Source organism: Schistocerca gregaria, chromosome 3 (genome assembly GCF_023897955.1).
Source record: "Schistocerca gregaria isolate iqSchGreg1 chromosome 3, iqSchGreg1.2, whole genome shotgun sequence".
Classification (NCBI taxonomy): domain Eukaryota; kingdom Metazoa; phylum Arthropoda; class Insecta; order Orthoptera; family Acrididae; genus Schistocerca; species Schistocerca gregaria.
The window spans coordinates 928,443,951-928,468,208 of record NC_064922.1 but is presented as its reverse complement, the minus strand read 5'-3'; positions in this window follow the sequence as shown (position 1 = coordinate 928,468,208).

Sequence of the window (24,258 nt, the reverse complement as noted above, 5' to 3'; positions counted from 1 at the left end):
TTGCTGCACTAGTCTGGGTAGAAGGAGGTCTGATACGATAATGGGAAGTCTTTCATATTTGTCACATCAGTGGATGTCTATCTCCCATTGTCTGCTATTTCACCCATTGATCCTACTGCCACTTTGTCTTTTCTCACTTACACTGTCTCTGTCTGTCTTTATTTCTCACTGCTAGTGTCTCCACCATTCCACTATACATCGTCAGCTTAAAAATTCTGGTTGGACGGGGGATCCGACTCTGTCGCGATTCTGGATGGCCACAGAGGCAGCATGGCACAATATTTCTGCAGTGAACTTCCAACGATTTCCTGAGTCCATGCCATTCGATATGTGGCACAAGTCTGGGTAAAAGAAGATCTGATACGATATTGGGAAGACTCCCATGTTTTTTGTGACATCAGTGAATGTCTCTCTCCCACTGTCTCCTATTTCACCCGTTGATTCCTACTGCCATTGAATCTTTTCTCACTTACACGGGCTCTTTCTGTTTTTATTTTTCACTGCTAGTGTCTCAACCATTCCACCATACATCAGCAGCTTGAAAATTCTGGTGGGACGAGGGATCCGCCTTTCCTGCGATTCTGGATGGCCACAGAGGCAACATGACACAATATTTCTACAGTCGACTTCCGACGACTTCCTGAGTCCATGCCATTCGATATGCAGCATTAGTCTGGGTAGAAGAAGGTCTGATACGATATTGGGAAGTCTCTCATGATTTTTGTCACGTCTGTGTATGTCTCTTTCCCATTGTCTGCTTTTTCTCCCATTGAGTCCTACTGCCACTGCGTCTTTTCACACTTACCCTGTCTCTTTCTGTCTTTATTTCTCACTGCTAGGGTCTCCACCATTCCACCATACATCAGCAGCTTGAAACTTCTGGTGGAAAGGGGCCTCCATCTTTTCCGCGATTCTGGATGAGTAAAGAGGCAGCATGGCAAATATTTCTGCTTTCGACTTCTGACAACTTCCTGAGTGCATGCCATATCGATTTGCTGCACTAGTCTTGGTAGAAGGAGGTCTGATACGATAATGGGAAGCCTCTCATGATATTTGTTACATCAATGTATGTCTCTGTCCCACTGTCTCCTATTTCGTCCATTGATTCCAACTGCCACTGTGTATTTTCTCTCACACACTGCCTCTTTCTGTCTTTATTTCTCACTGCTAGTGTCTCCACCATTCCACCATTCATAAGCAGCTTAGAAATTCTGGTGGGACGGGGGATCCTACTCTTTCGCGATTATCGATGGCCACAGAGGCAGTATGGCACAATATTTCTGCAGTCGACTTCCAACAATTTCCTGAGTCCATGCCATATCGATTTGCTGCACTAGTCTGGGTAAAAAGAGTTCTGAGTTGATAATGGGAAGTCTCCCATTATATTTGTCACATCAGTGTGTGTCTCTCTCCCATTTTCTAAATTTTCTCCCATTGGTTCCTACTGCCACTGGGTCTTTTCTCACTTACACTGTCTCTTTCTGTCTTTATTTCTCACAGCTAGTGTCTCGACCATTCCACCATACATCAGCAGCTTGAAACTTCTGGTGGAAAGGGGCCTCCATCTTTTCCGCGATTCTGGATGAGTAAAGAGGCAGCATGGCAAATATTTCTGCTTTCGACTTCTGACAACTTCCTGAGTGCATGCCATATCGATTTGCTGCACTAGTCTGGGTAGAAGGAGGTCTGATACGATAATGGGAAGCCTTTCATGATATTTGTCACATCAGTGGATGTCTCTCTCCCATTGTCTCCTATTTCACCCATTGATCCTACTACCACTTTGTCTTTTCTCACTTACACTGTCTCTGTCTGTCTTTATTTCTCACTGCTAGTGTCTCCACCATTCCACTATACCTCGGCAACATAAAAATTCTGGTGGGACGGGGGATCTGACTTTCTCGCGATTCTGGATGTCTACAGATGCAACATGGTACAATATTTCTGCAGTCGACTTCCGTCGACATCCAGAGTCCACACAATATCGAGTTGCTGAACTAGTCTGGAAAGAATGAGGTGTGATACGATAATGGGAAGTCTTTCATGATATTTGTCACATCAGTGTATGTCTCTCTCCCATTGTCTCCTATTTCACCCATTGATTCCTACTGCCACTGTGTGTTTTCTCACTTCCATGGTCTCTTTCTGTCTTTATTTCTCACTGCTAGTGTCTCCACCATTCCACTATACATCAGCAGCTTGAAACTTCTGGCGGGACGGGGGATCTGACTTTCTCTCGATTCTGGAATGACACAGAGGCAGTATGGCACAATATTTCTGCAGTCGACTTCCAACAACTTTCTGAGTCCATGACATATCGATTTGCTGCACTAGTCTGGGTGAAAGGGGGTCTGAGACGATAATGGGAAGTTTCCCATGATATTTGTCACATCAGTGTGTGTTTCTCTCCCATTGTCTAATTTGTCTCCCATTGATTCCTACTGCCACTGTGTCTTTTCTAACTTATACTGTCTCTTTCTGTCTTTATTTCTCACTGCTAGTGTCTCACATTCCACCATTCATCAGCAGCTTAAAAATTCTTGTGGGACGGGGGATCCGACTCTTTCGCGATTCTGGATTGCCACAGAGGCAGTATGGCACAATATTTCTGCAGTCGACTTCCAACAACTTCCTGAGTCCATGCCATATCGATTTGCTGCACTAGTCTGGGTAAAACGCGGTCTGAGACGATAATGGGAAGTTTCCCATGATATTTATCACATCAGTGTGTGTCTCTCTGCCATTGTCTAATTTGTCTCCCATTGGTACCTACTGCCACTGTGTCTTTTCTCACTTACAAGGTCTCTTTCTGTCTTTATTTCTCAGTGCTAGTCTCTCCACCATTCCACCATCCATCAGCAGCTTGAAACTTCTGGCGGGACGGGGGATCCGACTTTTCCGCGATTCTGGATGGCCACAGAGGCAGTATGGCACAATATTTCTGCAGTGAACTTCCAACGATTTCCTGAGTCCATGCCATTCGATATGTGGCACAAGTCTGGGTAGAAGGAGGTCTGATACGATAATGGGAAGTCTTTCATGATATTTGACACATCAGTGTATGTCTCTCTCCCATTGTCTCCTATTTCACCCATTGAGTCCTACTGCCACTGTGTGTTTTCTCACTTCCATGGTCTCTTTCTGTCTTTATTTCTCACTGCTAGTGTCTCCACCATTCCACTATACATCAGCAGCTTGAAACTTCTGGCGGGACGGGGGATCTGACTTTCTCTCGATTCTGGAATGACACAGAGGCAGTATGGCACAATATTTCTGCAGTCGACTTCCAACAACTTTCTGAGTCCATGACATATCGATTTGCTGCACTAGTCTGGGTCAAAGGGGGTCTGAGACGATAATGGGAAGTTTCCCATGATATTTGTCACATCAGTGTGTGTCTCTCTGCCATTGTCTAATTTGTCTCCCATTGGTACCTACTGCCACTGTGTCTTTTCTCACTTACAAGGTCTCTTTCTGTCTTTATTTCTCAGTGCTAGTCTCTCCACCATTCCACCATCCATCAGCAGCTTGAAACTTCTGGCGGGACGGGTGATCTGACTTTTCCGCGATTCTGGATGGCCACAGAGGCAACATGACACAATATTTCTACAGTCGACTTCCAACGACTTCCTGAGTCCATGCCATATCGGTTCGCTGCACTAGTCTGGGTAAAAGTAGGTCTGATACGATAATGGGAAGTCACCCATGATTTTTCTCACATCAGTGTATGTCTCTCTCCCATTGTCTCCTTTTTTTCCCATTGATTCCTACTGCCACTGTGTCTTTTCACACTTACACTGTCTCTTTCTGTCTGTATTTCTCACTGCTATTCTCTCCACCATTCCACCATACATCGGCAGCTTAATAATTCTGGGGGACGGGGGATCCGACTTTTCCGCGGTTCTGGATGGCTACAGAGGCAGCATGGCACAATATTTCTGCAGTCGACTTCCAACGACTTCCTGAGTCCATGCCATATCGGTTCGCTGCACTAGTCTGGGTAAAAGGAGGTCTGATACGATAATGGGAAGTCACCCATGATTTTTGTCACATCAGTATATGTCTCTCTCCCATTGTCTCCTTTTTCTCGCATTGATTCCCACTGCCACTTTGTCTTCTCTCACTTACACTGTCTCCTTTTGTCTTTATTTCTCACTGCCAGTGTCTCCACAATACATCGGCAGCTTAAAAGTTCTGGGAGGACGGGGAGGGTCCGACTTACTTTTTCTCTTTTACCCACATGTTCAAAATTTCGGTCCAAACTTCACCTTTTCCTATACCTACATGTTAACGTTCGTCTGTCTGGTATGGTCCACACTTCCAAGGCTATGTATGGTCTCCAATCATCTGTATTTTCCATTTTCACAGTCCCCAGTATCTTTTGTACCTACTGGTTCTACCTCCATCGATCCCTCTATTTCTTTTACTGTCGCTGTCTCTCACTGACTATCGACATCTCCTCTCACTACAGTATGCACTGCTATTGCCTTCATCCATCTCTCTTTCTCTTTCACTGCCACTTCCTTTCTACTGTCATTACTGTCTGGTTACAATTTTTCTCCCAATTCAATTGTCACATCCCTCTTCCACCCTTACCGTCTCTGTGGTGTTCTCTTTCAGCACAAAAAAGCGCGAATATATTTGCAAGCCAAAATGATGGACACGAAGGCGGAATGAGGGTTGAGCCAGCTTTTTCCCCCACTTCTCTCTCTCTCTGAGTCCTTTAAAAAGAAACCATTCACATTTTTTGTGCTTCATCATGAGCATTTTTTCGCTGGTTGCCTCCTTTTCCCTGCTACAGCAGGGTGTGCTGCTTACATGAAACGAATTCCGTAGCTCAGTAAAAATTTGACAGTTTATTTTCACTACTGGCCATTAAAATTTCTATACCAAGAATAAATGCAGATGATAAACGAGTATTCATTGGACAGATATATTATACTAAAACTGACATTTTCACGCAATTTGGGCCCATAGATCCTGAGAAATCAGTACCCAGAACAACCACCTCTGGCCGTAATAACGACCTTGATAGCCTGGGTATTGAGTCAAACAGAGCTTGGATGGTGTGTACAGGTACTGCTGCCCATGCAGCTTCAGCACGATATCACAGTTCAGCAAGAGTAGTGACTGGCGTATTGTGATGAGCAGCTGCTCGGCCACCATTGACCAGACGTTTCCAATCGGTGAGAGATCTGGAGAATGTGCTGGCCAAGCAGCAGTTGAATATTTTCTTTATCCAGAAAGGCCCGTACAGGACCTACAACATGCGGTGGTGCAGTTTCCTGATGAAATGTAGTGTTTTGTAGGGATCAAATGAAGGGTAGAGCCACGGGTCGTAACACATCTGAAGTATAACGTCCACCGTTCAAAGTGCCGTCAGTGCGAACAAGAGGTGACTGAGACATGTACCAATGGCACCCCATACCATCACGCTGGGTGATACGCCATTGTGGTGATGACGAATACACGCTTCCAATGTACGTTCCCCACGATGTCGCCAAACATGGATGCGACTATCATGATGCTGTAAACATAACCTGGATTCATCCGAAAAAAATGACGTTTTCCCATTGGTGCACCCAGGTTCGTCGTTGAGTACACCATCACTAGCGCTCCTGTCTGTGATGCAGCGTCAGGGGTAACCGCAGCCATGGTCTCCGACCTGACGTCGTCGAACTGTTTGTGCAGATGGTTGTTGTCTTGCTAACGTCCCCATCTGTTGACTCAGGGATCGAGACGTGGCTGCACGATCAGTTTCAGCCATGCGGATAAGATGCCTGTCACCTCGACTGTTACTGATACGAGGCCGTTGGGATCCAGCACGGCGTTCCGTATTACCCTTCTGAACCCACCGATTCCATATTTTACTAATAGACTTTGGATATCGACCATCTCGAGCAGCAATGTCGCGATACGGGGCTCTCAGTGATGTCCACAACTGATCATTAAAAAATAAAGTAAACTAACTATATTAACTTCCAATTGAACAAAAAAACAATGCCAATAGAATAAAAGTTAATAATAATGAATTAGAATGTGTAACAAGTACCAAATTCTTAGGGATCAATGTAGACAGCCAACTGAAATGGACAAACCATGTCAACATTTTGGCAAAGAAATTATCCACAGCATGCTATGCTCTTAAAATCGTTGCACCGGTATGCAATAATACCTGTCTTACAATAACATATTACGGATATCTACATTCAGTCCTCAGCTATGAGATCATGGTTCGGGGAACAAGTGACAGTAACATAAAAACTGTGTTCAAAGTACAAAAAAGAGCCATAAGGATAATAACAAACAGCAGCAACAGGGCCCACTGTCTAGAATTATTTAGAAAGCTAGGCATTCTAATTATATCTTGTGAGTATATCTTTCAGAACATAATGTTCATTAAGAGAAATCTCAACATGTATAACACAAACAGCCTAATACATGACCATGAAACAAGATCTTGTTACCAACTCCACCTAGATAGAAAGAACAAGACAAAGACGCCAAAAAATATATTTTATAATTGGATAAAAATGTATAACAAATTACCACAGGGAATTAAAGAAATTAATGAGCGCCTCACTTTCAGACAAAAGCTTAAAACCTTCATAGTAAGTAAAAGTTGTTATACTGTAAAAGAATATTTAACATAGATGTAGATTATTAGCGACATATGACATTATCACCAAAATATGATGTAATTATAAATGTGTGTATGACATCAGTAGCAGACAAACTGCGCGAGAATCGGGAATCTCAAAAACGTCGGTGTTGAGAATGCTACATCAACATCGATTGCACACGTACCATCTTTCTATTCACCAGTAATTGCATGGCGACTACTTTGAACGTCGTGTACAGTTCTGCCACTGGGTACAAGAGACATTACGGGACTATGACAGATTTTTTGCAAGCGTTCTGTTTAGCGACGAAGTGTCATTCACCAACAGCGGTAACGTAAACCGGCATAGTATGCAGAACTGGGCAACGTAAAATCCTCGATGGCTGCGACAAGTGGAACATCAGCGACCTTGGCGGGTTGATTTATGGTGCGGCATTATGGGAGGAAGGATAAGTGGCCCCCATTTTATCGATGGCTATCTAAATGGCGCAATGTATGCTGATTTCCGACGTAATGTTCTACCGATGTTACTGCAAGATGTTTCACTGCATGACAGAATGGCGATGTACTTCCAACATGATGGATGACCGGCACATAGCTCGTGCGCGGTTGAAGCGGTATTGAATAGCATATTTCATGACAAGTGGATTGGTCTTCGAAGCACCATACCATGGCCCGCACGTTCACCGGATCTCTGACGTCCCCGGATTTCTTTCTGTGAGGAAAATTGAAGCGCATTTGCTACCGTGATCCACCGACCTGACAACATGCGTCAGTGCATTGTCAATGCATGCGCGAACATTACGGAAGGCAAACTACTCGTTGCTGAGAGGAATGTCGTTACACGTATTGCCAAATGCATTGAGGTTGACGGACATCATTTTGAGCATTTATTGCATTAATGAGGTATTTACAGCTAATCACGCTGTAACAGTATGCGTTCTCAGAAATGATAAGTTCACAAAGGTACATGTATCACCTTGGAACAACCGAAATAAAATGTTCAAACGTACCTACGTTCTGTATTTTAGTTTAAAAAACCTACTTGTATCAACTGGTCATCTGAAATTGTGAGCCATATTTTTGTGACTATTACAGCGCCATCTATCACAAAGCGAAAAAAGTGGTCCAACTAAAACATTCATATTTCTTTACATACTACACGAATATGTAATAAGAAATGTGGGTTCCTATTTTTTTTAAAAACGCCGTTGATATCCGTTTGACCTATGGCAGCGCCATCGAGTGGGCCAACCATAGCGCCATCTGGTTTCCCCCTTCAAGCTAGACGAGTTTCGTTCTTTGTAGTTATTTTGTTCGACGCTTATTTCGCGAGATATTTGGCCCGGTCACGATCAATGAACCACAATGTATATTTGTTGTGGTCTTCAGTCCAGAGACTGGTTTGATGCAGCTCTCCATGCTACTCAATCCTGTTCAAGCTTCTTCATCTCCAAGTACCTACTACAACCTACATCCTTCTGAATCTGTTTAGTGTATTCATCTCTTGGTCTCCCTGTACGATTTTTACCCTCCACGCTGCCCTCCAACACTAAATTGGTGGTCCCTTGATGCCTCAGAACATGTCCTAATAATCGATCCCTTCTTTTAGTCAAGTTGTGCCACAAACTCCTCTTCTCCCCAATTCTTTTCAGTACCTCCTCATTAGTTATGTGATCTACCCATCTAATCTTCAGCATTCTTCTGTAGCACCACATTTCGTAAGCTTCTATTCTCTTCTTGTCTAAACTACTTATCGGCCATGTTTCACTTTCATACATGGCTACACTCCGCACAAATACTTTCAGAAAAGACTTCCTGATACTTAAATCTATACTCGATGTTAACAAATTCCTCTTCTCCAGAAAAACTTTCTTTAACATTGCCAGTCTACATTTTATATCCTCTCACTTCTACCATCATCAGTTACTTTGCTCCCCAAATAGAAATACTCATCTACTACTTGAAGTGTCTCATATCCTAACCTAATTACCTGCAGCATCACCTGATTTAATTCGACTGCTTTCAATTATCCCTTTTTGCTTTTGTTGATGTTCATCTTATATCCTCCTTTCAAGACACTGACCATTCCGTTGAACTGCTCTTCTAGGTCCTTTCCTGTCTCTGACAGAATTACAATGTCATCGGCAAACATCAAAGTTTTTATTTCTGCTCCATGGATTTTAATTCGTGCTCCAAATTTTTCTTTGGTTTCCTTTACTGCTTGCTCAATATATAGATTGAATAACATCTGGGATAGGCTACAACTTTGTCTCACTCCCTTCCCAACCACTGCTTCCCTTTCATGCCTCTCGACTTTGATAACTGCCATTTGGTTTCCATAAAAATTGTAAATAACATTTCGCTCCCTGTATTTGATCCCTGCCACCTTTAGAATTTGAAAGAGAGTATTCCAGTCAACATTGTCAAAAGCTTTTTCTAAGTCGACAAATGTATTAATCTATCTTCTAAGATAAGTCATAGGCTAAGTATTGCTTCGAGTGTTCCAACATTTCTGCAGAATCCAAACTGATCTTCCTCGAGGTGGGCTTCTACTAGTTTTTCCATTCATCTGTAAAGAATTCGTGTTAGTAGTTTGCAGCTGTGACTTAATAAACTGATAGTTCGGTAATTTTCACATCTGTCAACACCTGCTTTCTTAGGGATTGGAGTTATTATATTCTTCTTGAAGTCTGAGGGCATTTCGCCTGTCTCATACATCTTGCTCCAGAGATGGTAGAGTTTTGTCATGGCTGGTTCTCCCAAGGAAATCAATATTTCTAATTGAATGTTGTCTACTCCCGGGGCCTTGTTTCGACTTAGATCTTTCAGTGCTCTGTCAAACTCTTCACATAGTATCATATCTTCCATTTCATCTTCATCTATGTCCTCTTCCATCTCCATAATATTGTCCTCAGGTTCATCGCCCTTGTATAGACCCTCTATATACTCCTTCCACCTTTCTCCTTCTGCTTTCCCTTCTTTGCTTAGTACTGGTTTTCCATTTGAGCTCTTGATATTCATATAAGTTGTTCACCAAAGTTCTCTTTAATTTTCCTGTAGGCAGTATCTATCTTACCCCTAGTGGTATTTGCCTGTACATCCTTACATTTATCCTCGAGTCATCCCTGCTTGGGCATTTTGTACTTTCTGTCGATCTCATTTTTGAGGTGTTTGTATTCCTTTTTGACTGCTTCATTTATTGCATTTTTATATTTTCTCCTTTCATCAATTAAATTCAATATCTCTTCTGTTACCCAAGGATTTCTACTAGATCTCGTCTTTTTACCTACTTGATCCTCTGCTGCTTTCACTAATTCATCTCTCAAACCTACCTGTTCTTCTTCTGCTGTATTTCTTTCCCCTGTTCTTGACAATCATTCCTTAATGCTCTTTTTGAAACTCTCCACAGCCTCTGGTTCCTTCAGTTTATCCAAGTTCCATGTCCTTAAATTTATACCTCTTTGCACTTTCTTCAGTTTTAGTCTACAGTTCACAACCAATAAATTTTGGTTGGCGTCCACATCTGCCTCTGGAAATGTCTTACAATTATAGTGTCACTGTACATTAAATTAGTTGAAATTTGACGTTTTCCGTTTCCTGCTCCGTAATGTACTTTAGACATTCCTGGACGTTTTGGTATGTAATATAGTAAAATCAAACAACTGTGAGACCTTCAAACAATGTTTTGAATGTTGACACGTGACTGTCAAATTTCGCAGCTATGCATGTACTGCCACTGTTGAGCAGTCATATCTTGGGAACTACACAGTCTAGAAAGCTGTGAATTGTTTTGTTTTGTGCCGACAGCTACGTCTCAGAAGTTGGCATAACGAATTAACAAATCAGTTCTTTGTTTATTTATGTATAAAAAGCAATAGAAGTTAGCTTACTTCAAAAATAGCAAACAATCACACTACTTTCAACGAAAACTAATATCAGAAAACTAATTGACAGGAGTTTTAACGGAATGCCGTTAGAGATAACTGTGACAATTTAGAGAAGATGAAAAGAACTGTGTGGAGCACTTTCTTTCATCGAATATCAACCGATAAAAAGCTATGTCATGCTTTGTGCCCACCTCCACCAAACTCTTCGTGTAAATATAGGCAAGCTGAATTTTCTGGCACCATGCATGAATTTACACAAAAAACATTCTCTTTCTTTGGCAGAAATGGAGGCTATCAAACCTATTTACGGAGATTTGGCAAATCCTGAGCTACTAAAGAAGTGTTTACATGGGAAGACCCAGAATGTGAATGAGTCCTTCAATAATGTTGTGTGGTGCTGTGTGCCTAAAAATGTATTTGTTGGCCTTATGACTCTAAGGTTAGCAGTGTCTGATGCTGTAATAACTTTTAATGGCGGGAACTATGAAAGACTTAAGTTTCTGGAGAAGTTAGGGGTAAGATTTGGACAGAACACAGCTAATGGACTGTGGGAACTGGATGAGCTTCGTGTATGTGAAGCACACTTAGCTTCTCAGCAAGTGACAAAAGAAGCAAGAAAGAAAGGGAGGAGGCAAGCACTGGACTGTTGTGACACTGAAGAAGACACAGACTATGGGCAAGGGCAATTCTAGTGCATAAAAGACGCAGAAATGTGGGTCTTTATAAGAATTTGTAATAAAATATCTTTGAACTATATTTTTTGCAGTAAATGACCCGGTTACTAAAAAAGTACGGACGGTAGAGACACGAAATTTTCACAGCATGCCAAGTGTGAGACTCAACAACTAGAATAATTAAAATATCCTGAGTTGTTCTGTTTTTATGTTCATTTATTTACAAAATTCTGTTAAAAATTGAGTGTTTAAAGAAAAAAGATGACATTCCCCACAATACAATATTAGTTATAATTCTAGTTCCGTGTGTCTAGAGCGATGCATTCAATATTTATGGAAATTTTACGATGGTGTCTTAAAAAGTTTCCAAGATAATGGGTCACAAAATTCGATAATTTAATAATGGCGGCGTAGGACATACAGTGTCTCCTTAAAACCTGGCTCCTAAACTTCTGTCTTACCATTATATAATCTATCTGAAACTTTCCAGTGTCTCCAGGCCTCTTCCACTTATACAAGCTCCTTTCATGTATCTTAAACCAAGTGTTAGCTATAATTAAGTTACGCTCTGTGCAAAATTCTACCAGGCGGCTTCCTCTTTCATTCCTTACCCCCATTCCATATTCACGTGCCACTTTTCCTTCTCTTCGTTTTCCTACAATCGAATTGCAGTCACCCATGACTATTAAATTTTCATCTACGTTCACTATCTAAATAATTTCTTTTATCTCATCATACATTCCCTCAATCTCTTTGTCATCTGTGGAGCTAGTTGGCATATATACTTGTACTACTGCAATAATGCGTTCACTATGCTGTTCGTAGTAGCTTACTCGCACTCCTATTTTTTATTCATTATTAGACCTACTCCTGGATTACCCCTATTTGGTTTTGTATTTATAACCCTGTATTCATCTGAGCAGAAGTCTTGGTCCTCCTGCCACCGACCTTCACTAATTCCCACTATATCTAACTATAATCTATTCATTCCCTTTTTAAATTATCTAACCTACGTACCCGATTAAAGGATCAGACATTCCACGCGGAGAAAAACTGTGTCACCCTTCATAGCTGATGGCAGTAAGAACCAAAATTACGTAGTTCGACAACGGACAATTTTTGAAGCACGGAAACTTGGCGCCACGTGCTCTGATCGGCCGTGACTGCTTTGCCTGCCAGGGATCGCGATGTATTTAACGCGCCAGCCTTCCACTCTGGGGGCCTGGGGGCGAATCCACACATCCGTTGCAATTTCATGATAAGACGTACTGGGAACAAACCCATCAACACCTGGTAGTTCGGGTGCAGAAAGTCTTTTACAAATTGTGGCCCTGGAAAGGGCCTTTTTTGCATCCAGGGCATTGTTTGCTTAAAGCAGGTGCTGGAACTGGCGACCCTCTGATGCGACACAAGTTTGGTAATGTCGAACGGTGTTTTGCCGAACTCTTTCAAAGATTCCTGGCATTGCCCTGACGTGATTGGCGGCATGTTGAATGCGATCCATTAATTCCTCTTCGTTTCTACGTGGTTCGCGTCCGGGTGGGTGAACTAGAACCTTGAAGAACCCACACAGGAAACAGTCCGGTGGCGTGTGGTCTGGTAATCGCGGGGGCCATGTCCTACGAGAACCTCTGCCAGTTATCCCGCCGTCGAAGAGTTCATTTAAATATCCGCACACAGCACGGCTGTCATGTGTGGGCGCCCCATAATACTGCAACCACATGCGTAGCCGCATGTCCAGGGGAACATCTTCCAGCAGGCCGGATAGAGATTCTTGGAAAAAGTGAAGGTAATTTGCTCCGGTAAGTCTAGGAGGTAGACGGACCAGCCCAATCAGATGGTTACCCACAATTCCTGCCCAAATGTTGAGCGAAAATCGTTCGTGGTGTCCGCGGACGTTTGTGACGTGAGGATTTCCCCTTGTCCAGCAATGAACGTTTTGAATGTTGCAAACACCATCCCAATGAAAGGTGGACTCGTCGGTAAACAACACAACAGCGGGGAAGTCGGGATCTCGTGCAACACGCCGCAGAAACCACCGACAAACCCCTAGCCAGTGTTGTTAGTCCAGCACAGATTTTAGGTCTTGGACCTAGTAGAAACTAAATGGATGCTGGCCGTCATCCTTCAAAATTTCCCAGACTAACCAATGAGTGACCCGCATGTCGTGCTCAACCTCTCGAGTACTTGTCATAGGTCCTTCTTCGAAGCGCTCGAGAACAGTCTCTTCAAATGCAGCATACCGTCGTGTTAGAGGTCTTCGAGCATCACCATGATATCTACATCTACATCTACATCTACATGATTACTCTGCAGTTCACATTTAAGTGCTTGGCAGAGGGTTAATCGAACCACAATCATACTATCTCCCTACCATTCCACTCCCGAACAGCGCGCGGGAAAAACGAACACCTAAACCTTTCTGTTCGAGCTCTGATTTATCTTATTTTATTTTGATGGTCATTCCTACATATGTAGGTTGGGCTCAAAAAAATATTTCCGCATTCGGAAGAGAAAGTTGGTGACTGAAATTTCGTAAATAGATCTCGCCGCGACGGAAAACGTCTTTGCTTTAATGACTTCCATCCCAACTCGCGTATCATATCTGCCACAATCTCTCCCCTATTACGTGATAATACAAAACGAGCTGCCCTTTTTTGCACCCTTTCGATGTCCTCCGTCAATCCTACCTGGTAAGGATACCACACCTCGCACCAATATTCTAACAGAGGACGAACGAGTGTAGTGTAAGCTGTCTCTTTAGTGGACTTGTTGCATCTTCTAAGTGTCCTGCCAATGAAACGCAACCTTTGGCTCGCCTTCCCCACAATATTATATATGTGGTCTTTCCAACTGCAGTTGTTCGTAATTTTAACACCCAGGTACTTAGTTGAATTGATAGCCTTGAGAATTGTACTATTTATCGAGTAATCGAATTCCAACGGATTTCTTTTGGAAGTCATGTGGATCACCTCACACTTTTCTTTATTTAGCGTCAACTGTCACCTGCCACACCATACAACAATCTTTTTTAAACCGGTTTGCAACTGATACTGGTCTTCGGATGACCTTACTAGACGGTAAATTACAGCATCATCTGCGAACAACCTCAGAGAACTGCTCAGATTGTCACCCCGCTCATTTACATAGATCAGGAACAGCAGAGGTCCCAGGACGCTTCCCTGGGGAACACCTGATATCCGTTCAGTTTTACTCGATGATTTGCCGTCTGTTACTACGAGCCTGTTTTGCCAAGTCGATGGTGAATTGCTATACACGTTTGCGGGTGTGGCTGGCGTCTTGTTGTGTGCCGTTCCTCATACAACCGTCGAGCTTCATGCGCATTACCGTAAGCTAGTAAATAAACAAAAACCATATCTTGTTGTTCTTCTAACGATACTGCGTCGCCTTGCTTACTGTATGACTAAATCGCACGTGACGTGTGTGTGCTCCGAAGCGAAGCTTATATGTGAAGCCTCTGACGTGAGGTGGAGACAGACAGCAAGACCTATTCGAGACGTGTGCGTATCACGCTGGGGCAGTGACGGGGTGAGGGACGTTTGTATGCGTGAACCGACCACCATAGCACTGCCGTCAACCGACATACGGCAACAGGGCAATCACACGGCCAATATGTTGTATGAGCAGTATCGTGTGCTACCATCTACTGTGAGAAAGAGCGACACAAATTATATCTGGCGAGACGCTTGACTTTGCGTGCGCAACGGCCTGATTGGATGATGTCGTAGCTAATTAACTCGTACAGGGCGCAGCGTATCGAATGTTTTTCTTGGTAGTTGTTTCCCAGCACAGCCTACCCTGCAACACCCTTAGAAGCTCTCCAGCTGTACACATATAAGGGATGTTTGAAAATCTTTGCTTACTTCCATCCAATGTCCAATGTTTGTGTCAGTCTCTTGTTCGAAATTAGGAAACCGAATGAACAACACGTTTAGCGGCACCGTCTCTGACGGGCCTTAAACTGTTGCGAGCAAAGGCCTGATTGGATAACTACAATTCTAATTAACTCGAAAACGGCGCAAATACCGAATTTTTATCCTCAACTATTATTTCTCAGCACAACCTACCCTGCAACACCCTAACAAGATTTTCAGACGATTTCTGACCACCATGTACAGGGTGTTCAAAAAGTCTCTCCGCAGTGCTATATGATTGTTAGCCGCGCGTGCCGTATGCTTCAGTGAATATACCGAAATGAAACTCAGTGAAATGCAAGTTATTAATTTATTGAATATTCATTTTTACTTACAAATTTTTACATTAAATGTTGAAAGTGTCCTTCCTGTTGTTGAATACACAATTCAATTCGTCTAATCATATTTCCAAACACAAACTATAACATTTCTTCTGTAACAGAAGCAGTGAAAGTGGATATTACAGTTTCCAATTCATCGATGGATTCTGAACGGTTTTTATAGAGAGTTGCTTTCGCTGCACCCCCAGAAGAAAAAGTCAGTTGGTGTTAGGTCAGGCGATCGTGGAGGCCAAAGTCCCTGTGAAATTATGAGAGCACCAAAAACATCAGCAAGCAGTGACATTGAAACATCAGTTGTAAGCACGTTTGCACCATCTTGTTGAAAATAACCATTCAGTATTTGTCTTAACACCAGTTCTCCTATGAATGGGTACAGAATATCACTGCAGTACCATTGTGTGTTTATTGTTTCTTTGAAAATGTTAGATGGCAAGAACTGTGCCCCTTACATGAAGTCATTAAAGATCACCTAACTCACATTGAGCGAACAGTAGGGTTGAACAAAAATGACTGACAGGGTACAATGCATCTTGTAGAGGTATAGTATGGACGTATGGAATAATTAATGTTGGTTGATGGATTTAAAGTAATTCACATGACATGAAAACTTTGTGGAAACACGTCGATTTACTGGAGGCTATTTTACCCCAGGGAAGTATTCGAGTTGACCACGGCGTGCGGCTGGGGAGCGGCGAAGGGAAGTAACAATAGGCAGCTTAGGGTGGCTCAAGCTCTGAGAAATCCGTAACGGGGTGCGGCCTCCAGCTTCCTTAAGATGAATGACAGTGAGTGGGTGGTTGACCCCATGCTGGTGTACCGGGAAGCAGACGGAGAACTTGTACACCTGTTGATAAATATCCGTCATCCCGTTTTCAGTGAAACATGCTAGAAAGCCGAGCAAAGATATGGTAGAGTGGTTAACAGAGGTCAAAATATGCATGTTCGTGACTGTAGCAAGTTCAAGCTGAATTCACAATCTGCAGAGTCTGAAGTAAATCAGGTGAAGAGCGACAGAATGAAATACGCCGGCCTCCGATGGGAATGTAGGACCAAGGAATTCGAAGTACTCTCCTGGGAGTCAGAATTCCGGAAAACTTGGTGTTTGTTCAGACACTAACCTTGATGGGTGGCCTGGGAGGAGCTAAATAGCAGAAGTTGAGAGGAAGGGAAATTTTGTGGGAATCTGTTCACTTCCCAGAGCAGGCATTGGTCGGCGAGGGAAGTGTCACATAATTAATGTGACTTGCGCTGATAACAACTACAAGAATGAATTGCAGACAATCAGACAAATAGCAGTGGAGAATGGATATGACACAAACACTATAGATAAACTAAACCACAAAATTAAAGCAAAACTAAAAAGGACACCCAACATACAAAGTCAAAAACAAAAGCCTCAACCTACAAACACACATGAAAAGGAAACACCCACAATGACAAACAGATGGTTCACTCTCACCTATAACAACAAAACAGTACACAGAATAGGCAACATACTCAAAAAACAAGGGATAAAAATAGCCTACAGGACAGACAACTCAACACAGAAAAAACTAAGGACAACCAACACAAGCACAGACAAACACAACACATCTGGTATTTACCAATTAACATGCCAGGATTGCAAAGCAGTTTACATAGGACAGACAACCAGAAACTTTAATACCAGATATACAGAACACAAAAGAGCATTAAAAAGTAACAGCCGTCATTCCACATTTGCTGAACACCTCATGGACAACAAACATAGCCCAACAAACATCAATACGGATTTGATAATTCTCAAATGCAGCAACAGCCCCTCACAAAAACTGATAATCGAAGAAAATTACCAGATACAAAAAGCCATAGTAGAAGGCAAACAAATAATAAGTGAATACACAGCTCTCTGCAATGGCACTCTGTTCTCTGCCCTCAAAGAATTAACAGACAAAACCAACCTATAGAGATCTTAACCCCCCTCCCCCACCCACCAGAAAAAAAAAGATCCTGAAACCTAATCTCTCTCTCTCCCTCCCTTTCTCTCTCCCTCTCTTTCTCTCTCTGTCTCCCCCTTTTACATACACACACACACACACACACACACACACACACACACACACACACACACTAAAAAAAAAAATAAAAAAAAGTAAAAATATCTCAGTCACCTCTGAAAGGTTCAAAACAGCCGCCAGGAACACCTTCAACTGTTCCACTGTCAGCCATCTTGTTTTTACACCTCCAGCTGTTCCACTGCCAGCCATGTTTTGTTTTTATAGCTGATAAACAGTGAAACAGTGAGTGACAGTGACAGTGGCAGCGGCAACTCAATATTCAGTGTTTGACAGTGATGAAGACGAAAAAAGAGTAAGTGAAACACCATGTAAATAGACACTCACACACACACACACACACACACACACACACACACATAGAATTAAATAATTTCAGGCATAATAATAACATAGTTCCTCAAATCGTAATTTTGGCTTAAACAATTTATCTACTTTAAGGTATAAGTGGTTGCAGATGACAAACTGTCGGTCATTGTAGAAACACAAGACGTCAGAAAAACCACACCATGTGGTAAAAAGGCATGGATTTTCATAATTTATGTGTTTTTTTCAAATATCTATAATTACATTTTTTAAAAACTAATAGCTACATGTATACAAAACAACAAAGAACGTTCTTTATCTTTAACAGATGGAAAATAAAAGCCCACTGAGGATGCTGCAACTGCAGTGAAACATGTCTGGGTTAAAAAACAAAACTGTGTTTTGCTAAAGGCGGACCCTATCCAAAAACATATATATGGCATAAGTGATTTTGCTGGAGGGGAAACCGAGGTGAAGAGCGGACTGTGAGAAGTCTCCGTAGAGGTCTTCCGTTTCCAGCTTGCCTAGAGTGAGTACGTGGCGTTCTTTACTCACCTTACCTGAGAAAGAGTGAGCATATCTGCAGTTTAGGACTTAGCAAATGGAACGATTGAGCTTGGAGATAGGAAGTTTTGGTTCAGCTATGTACTGAGCAAGATAGCTAGGAGTGAATAGACGAGTGCAGCCTTGCAGCACCACGAGGTTGGCCAACGTCCACACAACGCCGCCGCTCCGCCACACTGTAATCGGTGATATTGCGCCCGCTCCGGCCACTGATTAATTTGTTGGATCACGTCGGCAAAGTTTCCACAAGGATTTCATGGGCAGTGTATTGTAGAATTCTTCTCACACATTGCATTACGCCTGGGTCAGTCGATAGGAATTAATTTTGAGTTATCGCGCTTTACTCCACGCAAACGCAACTTATTACCACTGCCTGGTCGGAGAGTCAAGTAATGTGATGATTGAAGGTCGTGAGTTAAAATAAATTTGTGATAGTCGACTGCATCTGTTTTCAATCAAGTAGTTGAAATCCCAAGTCACTTTCTCAATTAATTTTATGTTCAAAATTTGCATCTGGTGTTCAATGGCTGAATATAACATCAATGTGCACCCCTTTTTAGTTAAAAGTGATCAATTCTGAATCAATTAATGTCAACACTACCACTGCACATCAATCAGGAGTCACAGGGCCTTATTACTTTCTTTACGTTATCCGATATTGCGGCAGTTTTGCACTCTCTGTTGATTTGTTAGTCAATTACCTGGGGTGAACGCACGCCAAAACCAGATAAGTGACAGGTGGAGTGTTACAAAAAATTTGGGACCCACAATCCGACGTCTAGAAATTGTAATCCAAACTCTTATTTCCACAGAATGAAGTGGTTCCTCACGAATTCACAAAGGATTTGCGGTACTCCACATACGAGAATTTTGTGAGTTCATGTACCCGGATAAATGAAACCACGCCTCATCAGTGAAAAATGCTTCATTAAGAATTTGACTTCCATTTTGTTGAACGAACTTTTGGAACCGTTGAAAATAATGCAGTCTCTTGCCGTGATCAGTATTTTTCAGTCCTTGCACGACTGTCACTTTGTATGGAAAAGTTCCAATTTTTGCTTACAGCTGTGTGGGCCGTTCCAACAGTAACATCGATTTCCTGGGCCACGCAGGCGAACAATCATACGGCACTGCGGAGACACTTTTTGAACGCCCCTTATATTCACACACACACTTTGTTTGAAAGTCTTCGCAACAAATGTCTAGGGACGATAAATCTTGTTATGGAGAACAAGTTTTGTTAGGTACTAATTTTCGAAGGCACTCCCCGGGGCCGTTAGGCATTAGACCTTCTGGTGACAAACAGGCCCGAACTATTTGAAACAGTTAACGCAGAACAGGCAATCACCGATCATAAAGCGGTTACTGCATCGATGATTTCAGCCATAAACAGAAATATAAAAAAAGATAGGAAGATTTTTCTGTTTAGAAAAAGTGAGAAAAAAGTAGATTTCAGAGTACCCGATGGCTCAACACAAAAGTTTTGTCTCAAGTAAAGATAGTGTTGAGGATCAGTGGACAAAGTTCAAAACCATCGTACAATATGCGTTAGATGAGTATGTGCCAAGCAAGATAGTAAGAGATGGAAAAGAGCCACCGTGGTACAACAACCGAGTTAGAAAACTGTTGTGGAAGCAAAGGGAGCTTAACAGCAAACATAAACATAGCCAAAGCCTTGCAGACAAACAAAAATTACGCGAAGAGAAATGTAGTGTGAGGAGGACTATGCGAAAGGCGTTCAATGAATTCGAAAGTATAGTTCTATGTACTGACTTGGCAGAAAATCCTAAGAAATTTTGGTCTTATGTCAAATCGGTAGGTGGATCAAAACAAAATGTCCAGACACTCTGGTACTGAAACAGAGGATGACAGACCAAAGGCCGAAATACTAAATGTCTTTTTCCAAAGCTGTTTCGCAGAGGAAGACTGCACTGTAGTTCCTTCTCTAGATTGTCGCACAGATGACAAAATGGTAGATATCGAAATAGACGACAGAGGGATGGAGAAAAAATTAAAATCGCTCAAAAGAGGAAAGGCCGCTGGACCTGATGGGATACCAGTTCGACTTTACACAGAGTGCGCGAAGGAACTTGCCCCCCTTCTTGCAGCGGTGTACCGTAGGTCTCTAGAAGAGCGTAGCGTTCCAAAGGATTGGAAAAGGGCACACGTCATACCCTATTTCAAGAAGAGACGTCGAACAGATGTGCAGAACTATAGACCTATATCTCTAACGTCGATCAGTTGTAGAATTTTGGAACACGTATTATGATCGAGTATAATGACTTTTCTGGAGACTAGAAATCTACTCTGTAGGAATCAGCGCGGGTTTCGAAAAAGACGATCGTGTCAAACTCAGCTAGCGCTATTCGTCCACGAGACTCTGTCGGCCATAGACACGGCTTCCCAGGTAGATGCCGTGTTTCTTGACTTCCGCAAGGCGTTCGATACAGTTCCCCACAGTCGTTTAATGAAACAAAGTAAGAGCATATGGACTATCAGACCAATTGTGTGATTCGATTGAAGAGTTCCTAGATAACAGAACGCAACATGTCATTCTCAATGGAGAGAAGTCTTTCGAAGTAAGAGTGATTTCAGGTGTGCCGCACGGGAGTGTCGTAGGACCGTTGCCATTCACAATATACATAAATGATCTTGTGGATGACATCGGAAGTTCACTGAGGCTTTTTGCGGATGGTGCTGTGGTATATTGAGAGGTTGCAACAATGGAAAATTGTACTGAAATGCAGGAGGAATTGACGCATGGTGTAGGGAATGGCAATTGAATCTCAATGTAGACAAGTGTAATGTGCTGCGAATACATTGAAAGAAAGATCCCTTATCATTTAGCTACATTATAGCAGGTCAGCAACTGGAAGCAGTTAATTCCATAAATTATCTGGGAGTACGCATTAGGAGTGATTTAGAATGGAGTGACCATATAAAGTTGATCGCCGGTAAAGCAGATGCCATACTGAGATTCATTGGAAGAAACCTAAGGAAATGCAATCCGCAAAACAAAGGAAGTAGGTTACAGTACGCTTGTTCACCCACTGCTCGAATACTGCTCAGCAGTGTGGGATCCGCACCAGATAGGATTGATAGAAGAGATAGAGAAGATCCAACGGAGAGCAGCGCGCTTCGTTACAGGATCATTTAGTAATCGCTTTACGGAGATGATAGATAAACTCCAGTGGAAGACTCTGCAGGAGAGACGCTCAGTAGCTCGGTACGGGCTTTTGTTGAAGTTTCGAGAACATACCTTCACCGAGGAGTCAAGCAGTATATTGCTCCCACCTACGTATATCTCGCGAAGAGACCATGATGATAAAATCAGAGATTAGAGCCAACACAGAGGCATACCGACAATCCTTCTTTCCACTAACAATACGAGACTGGAATAGAAGGGAGAACCGATAGAGGTACTGAAGGTGACCTCCGCCACACACCGTCAGGTGGCTTGCGGAGTATGGATGTAGATGTAGATGTTTAAGATTGGTTATGCAACTGAGAGGCATCAGGGCGTGGGCACTGTACGGCGTTCGAATGTAACGTAAATTGCGTACCGTCCAGTTATCTGCTCTGCTTGAAAGGTGCTACGTTGGGCAAAATTAAATTTCCGGATTCACCTCTAAAATATCGTTCTCCACTTAAGGGGGGGGGGGGGGTTTGAAAAAACTAACAATTTACCGGGGTAGGTTAACATTGGTAATTTGTGATAAGTTCCGGCAAAATAAGCAAATTTTAGAATGGCAACCAGAGAAATGTGTAGGTTTTACTTAAAATTCGCCACTCACAAACGCTCGTTTCTTTGAAAGTTAAAAACGGTTAACAAGCCAGGCGAAAATCAATAGCTGCAGTTTCGGCGGAATTCTTTATAGATACCAAAGCAGGGGTGACAGTAGATCTTTTTAAATGGTCACCATGCAAGTGCGGGCATGGAGGGGCTCCATTTAATATTTACGAAAAATGTTTGTGTAGGCTTCAGTTCAGAATGGCAGTTCCCCTCAAGAGTTCAGCATTTCCCCTACAGCACACGAGACCATTATGAGGATTAAAGAGCATCTCACTTGGCCTACGTTAAATTATGATGCTCCCAAATTAGTGGACAAGTGCGAGGAATGCTTGAGAGTGAAAATCAACCCAAACTCCCGGTTTGGGAAATTTAGCTCTGTGGAGAACCGTATGGACAAGGCGTTCATCAATTACGTAGGTCACCTACCCCGTTATAAACAAGGTAATCTGATGTGTTGGTGGCGCTGGAGACTTTCTTCTGCTTTACTTGGTTATTACCGAGTAGGGTACGTAATATGAGTATAAACATTAAATATCTTCGTCATATTTTCTCTATCTTTGTGACACGGAAATTTCTGGCCAGCGACAATGCCCCAGATTTCGTATGTCAGAATTTAAGTGGTTTTTCCTTCAACAGCAGTAGTTCTTATGCAACTAAAAATCACATACTACACTCCTTCCTCCTTTGCAAAGGGTGTGAAATGCAGTCTTAAGTCTGCCTTGATAATCTACCATGGGAAAACGCAGATGAAGTAAGGGGAAGACATCGGGTGACGTAGTTTTGCTTTCAGCGTGGCCATGCATGGACTCCTAGGAGCACTCTCTCTGAACTTATATTTGCATTCCCTGTTAACTCGCCATTTTCCAACCCGTGGTCGGTTAATTATGTCGTTCCAAAACAATACGATCCTACAGTCTTTGAGAAGAAATGGGAATCTGCAAGAAATAACATCAGGCCTGCACATCGGAGGGAGGCTGACCGGCCTAACAAGTGTAGGTTTCCGACCTCGTTATGGCTGGGAGACCAGGTCTACTTTATTTATTTATTATTTGTCGTGTGGCGCACATTACAATCCTTATAAATTTTATACATAATTTAATTAGGGATTCACATCAAGACATTTAATACAATCAATTGCCTCCTCTGTTGCAGCGAGGAAATCGTTGTAGGTTCCTTGTAGGCTCGAACTGGACATTCTTCTACAATGTGTCGGACTGTTTGTTTTTCAGCGCCGCAGTCGCAATTTGGTATTGGTAACGTTCCCCATTTGTAGAGGGCGTCAGCACATCTGTCGTGGCCAGTACGTATGCGGTTTAGAGTTGTCCACACTTTGTGTGACTGGCTGAAGCCAGGCGGTTTCTCGGCTGTCATGAAACTGTGGCATTTTGGTGGGCGGTTTTCTTGCCAGTGCTGTTTCCACAGATTGTCGACACCAAAGTTGGAGTTCGTCATCTCTTTAGCAGGGAGTAATGCTGCTATTCTCGATTTAAGTCTTCTGCGCTCCAAGTCAGCTGTGTATGGGCAGCTGTGGGTTATTCGTTATCTTGTTGAACTCACTGAGAAAAGCGTTTTTTCGCCGCATTTATGGTGGTGGTATGTGGCTCAGGGTTGGCAGCCATGTAGTGGGCGTAGATTTTATTGTGACAATGATAATGCACATGGTGTCATTTAGGACCACATCAGTCCTGCTTGTATGCAGGCAGTTTTTCCACACAGGAGCGCAGAATTCTGCCACCGAGTATACAAAGCCGGCTGCGGTGGTCTCGCGGTTCTAGGCGTGCAGTCCGGAATCGTGCGACTGCTACGGTCGCAGGTTCGAATCCTGCCTCGGGCATGGATGTGTGTGATGTCCTTAGGTTAGTTAGGTTTAAGCAGTTCTAAGTTCTAGGGGACTAATGACCACAGCAGTTGAGTCCCATAGTGCTCAGAGCCATTTGAACCATTTTTGAATATACAAGCCCAGCTGCTGATGTGCGTAGTGTGCTCGCTGTGGAGCCCCAAGTGGTTTGTAGATGATGTTGTTTCTTGTCCTCATTTCACCTGCAGTCTTTGTCAGGTGCTCCTTGTAAGAGAGCGTCC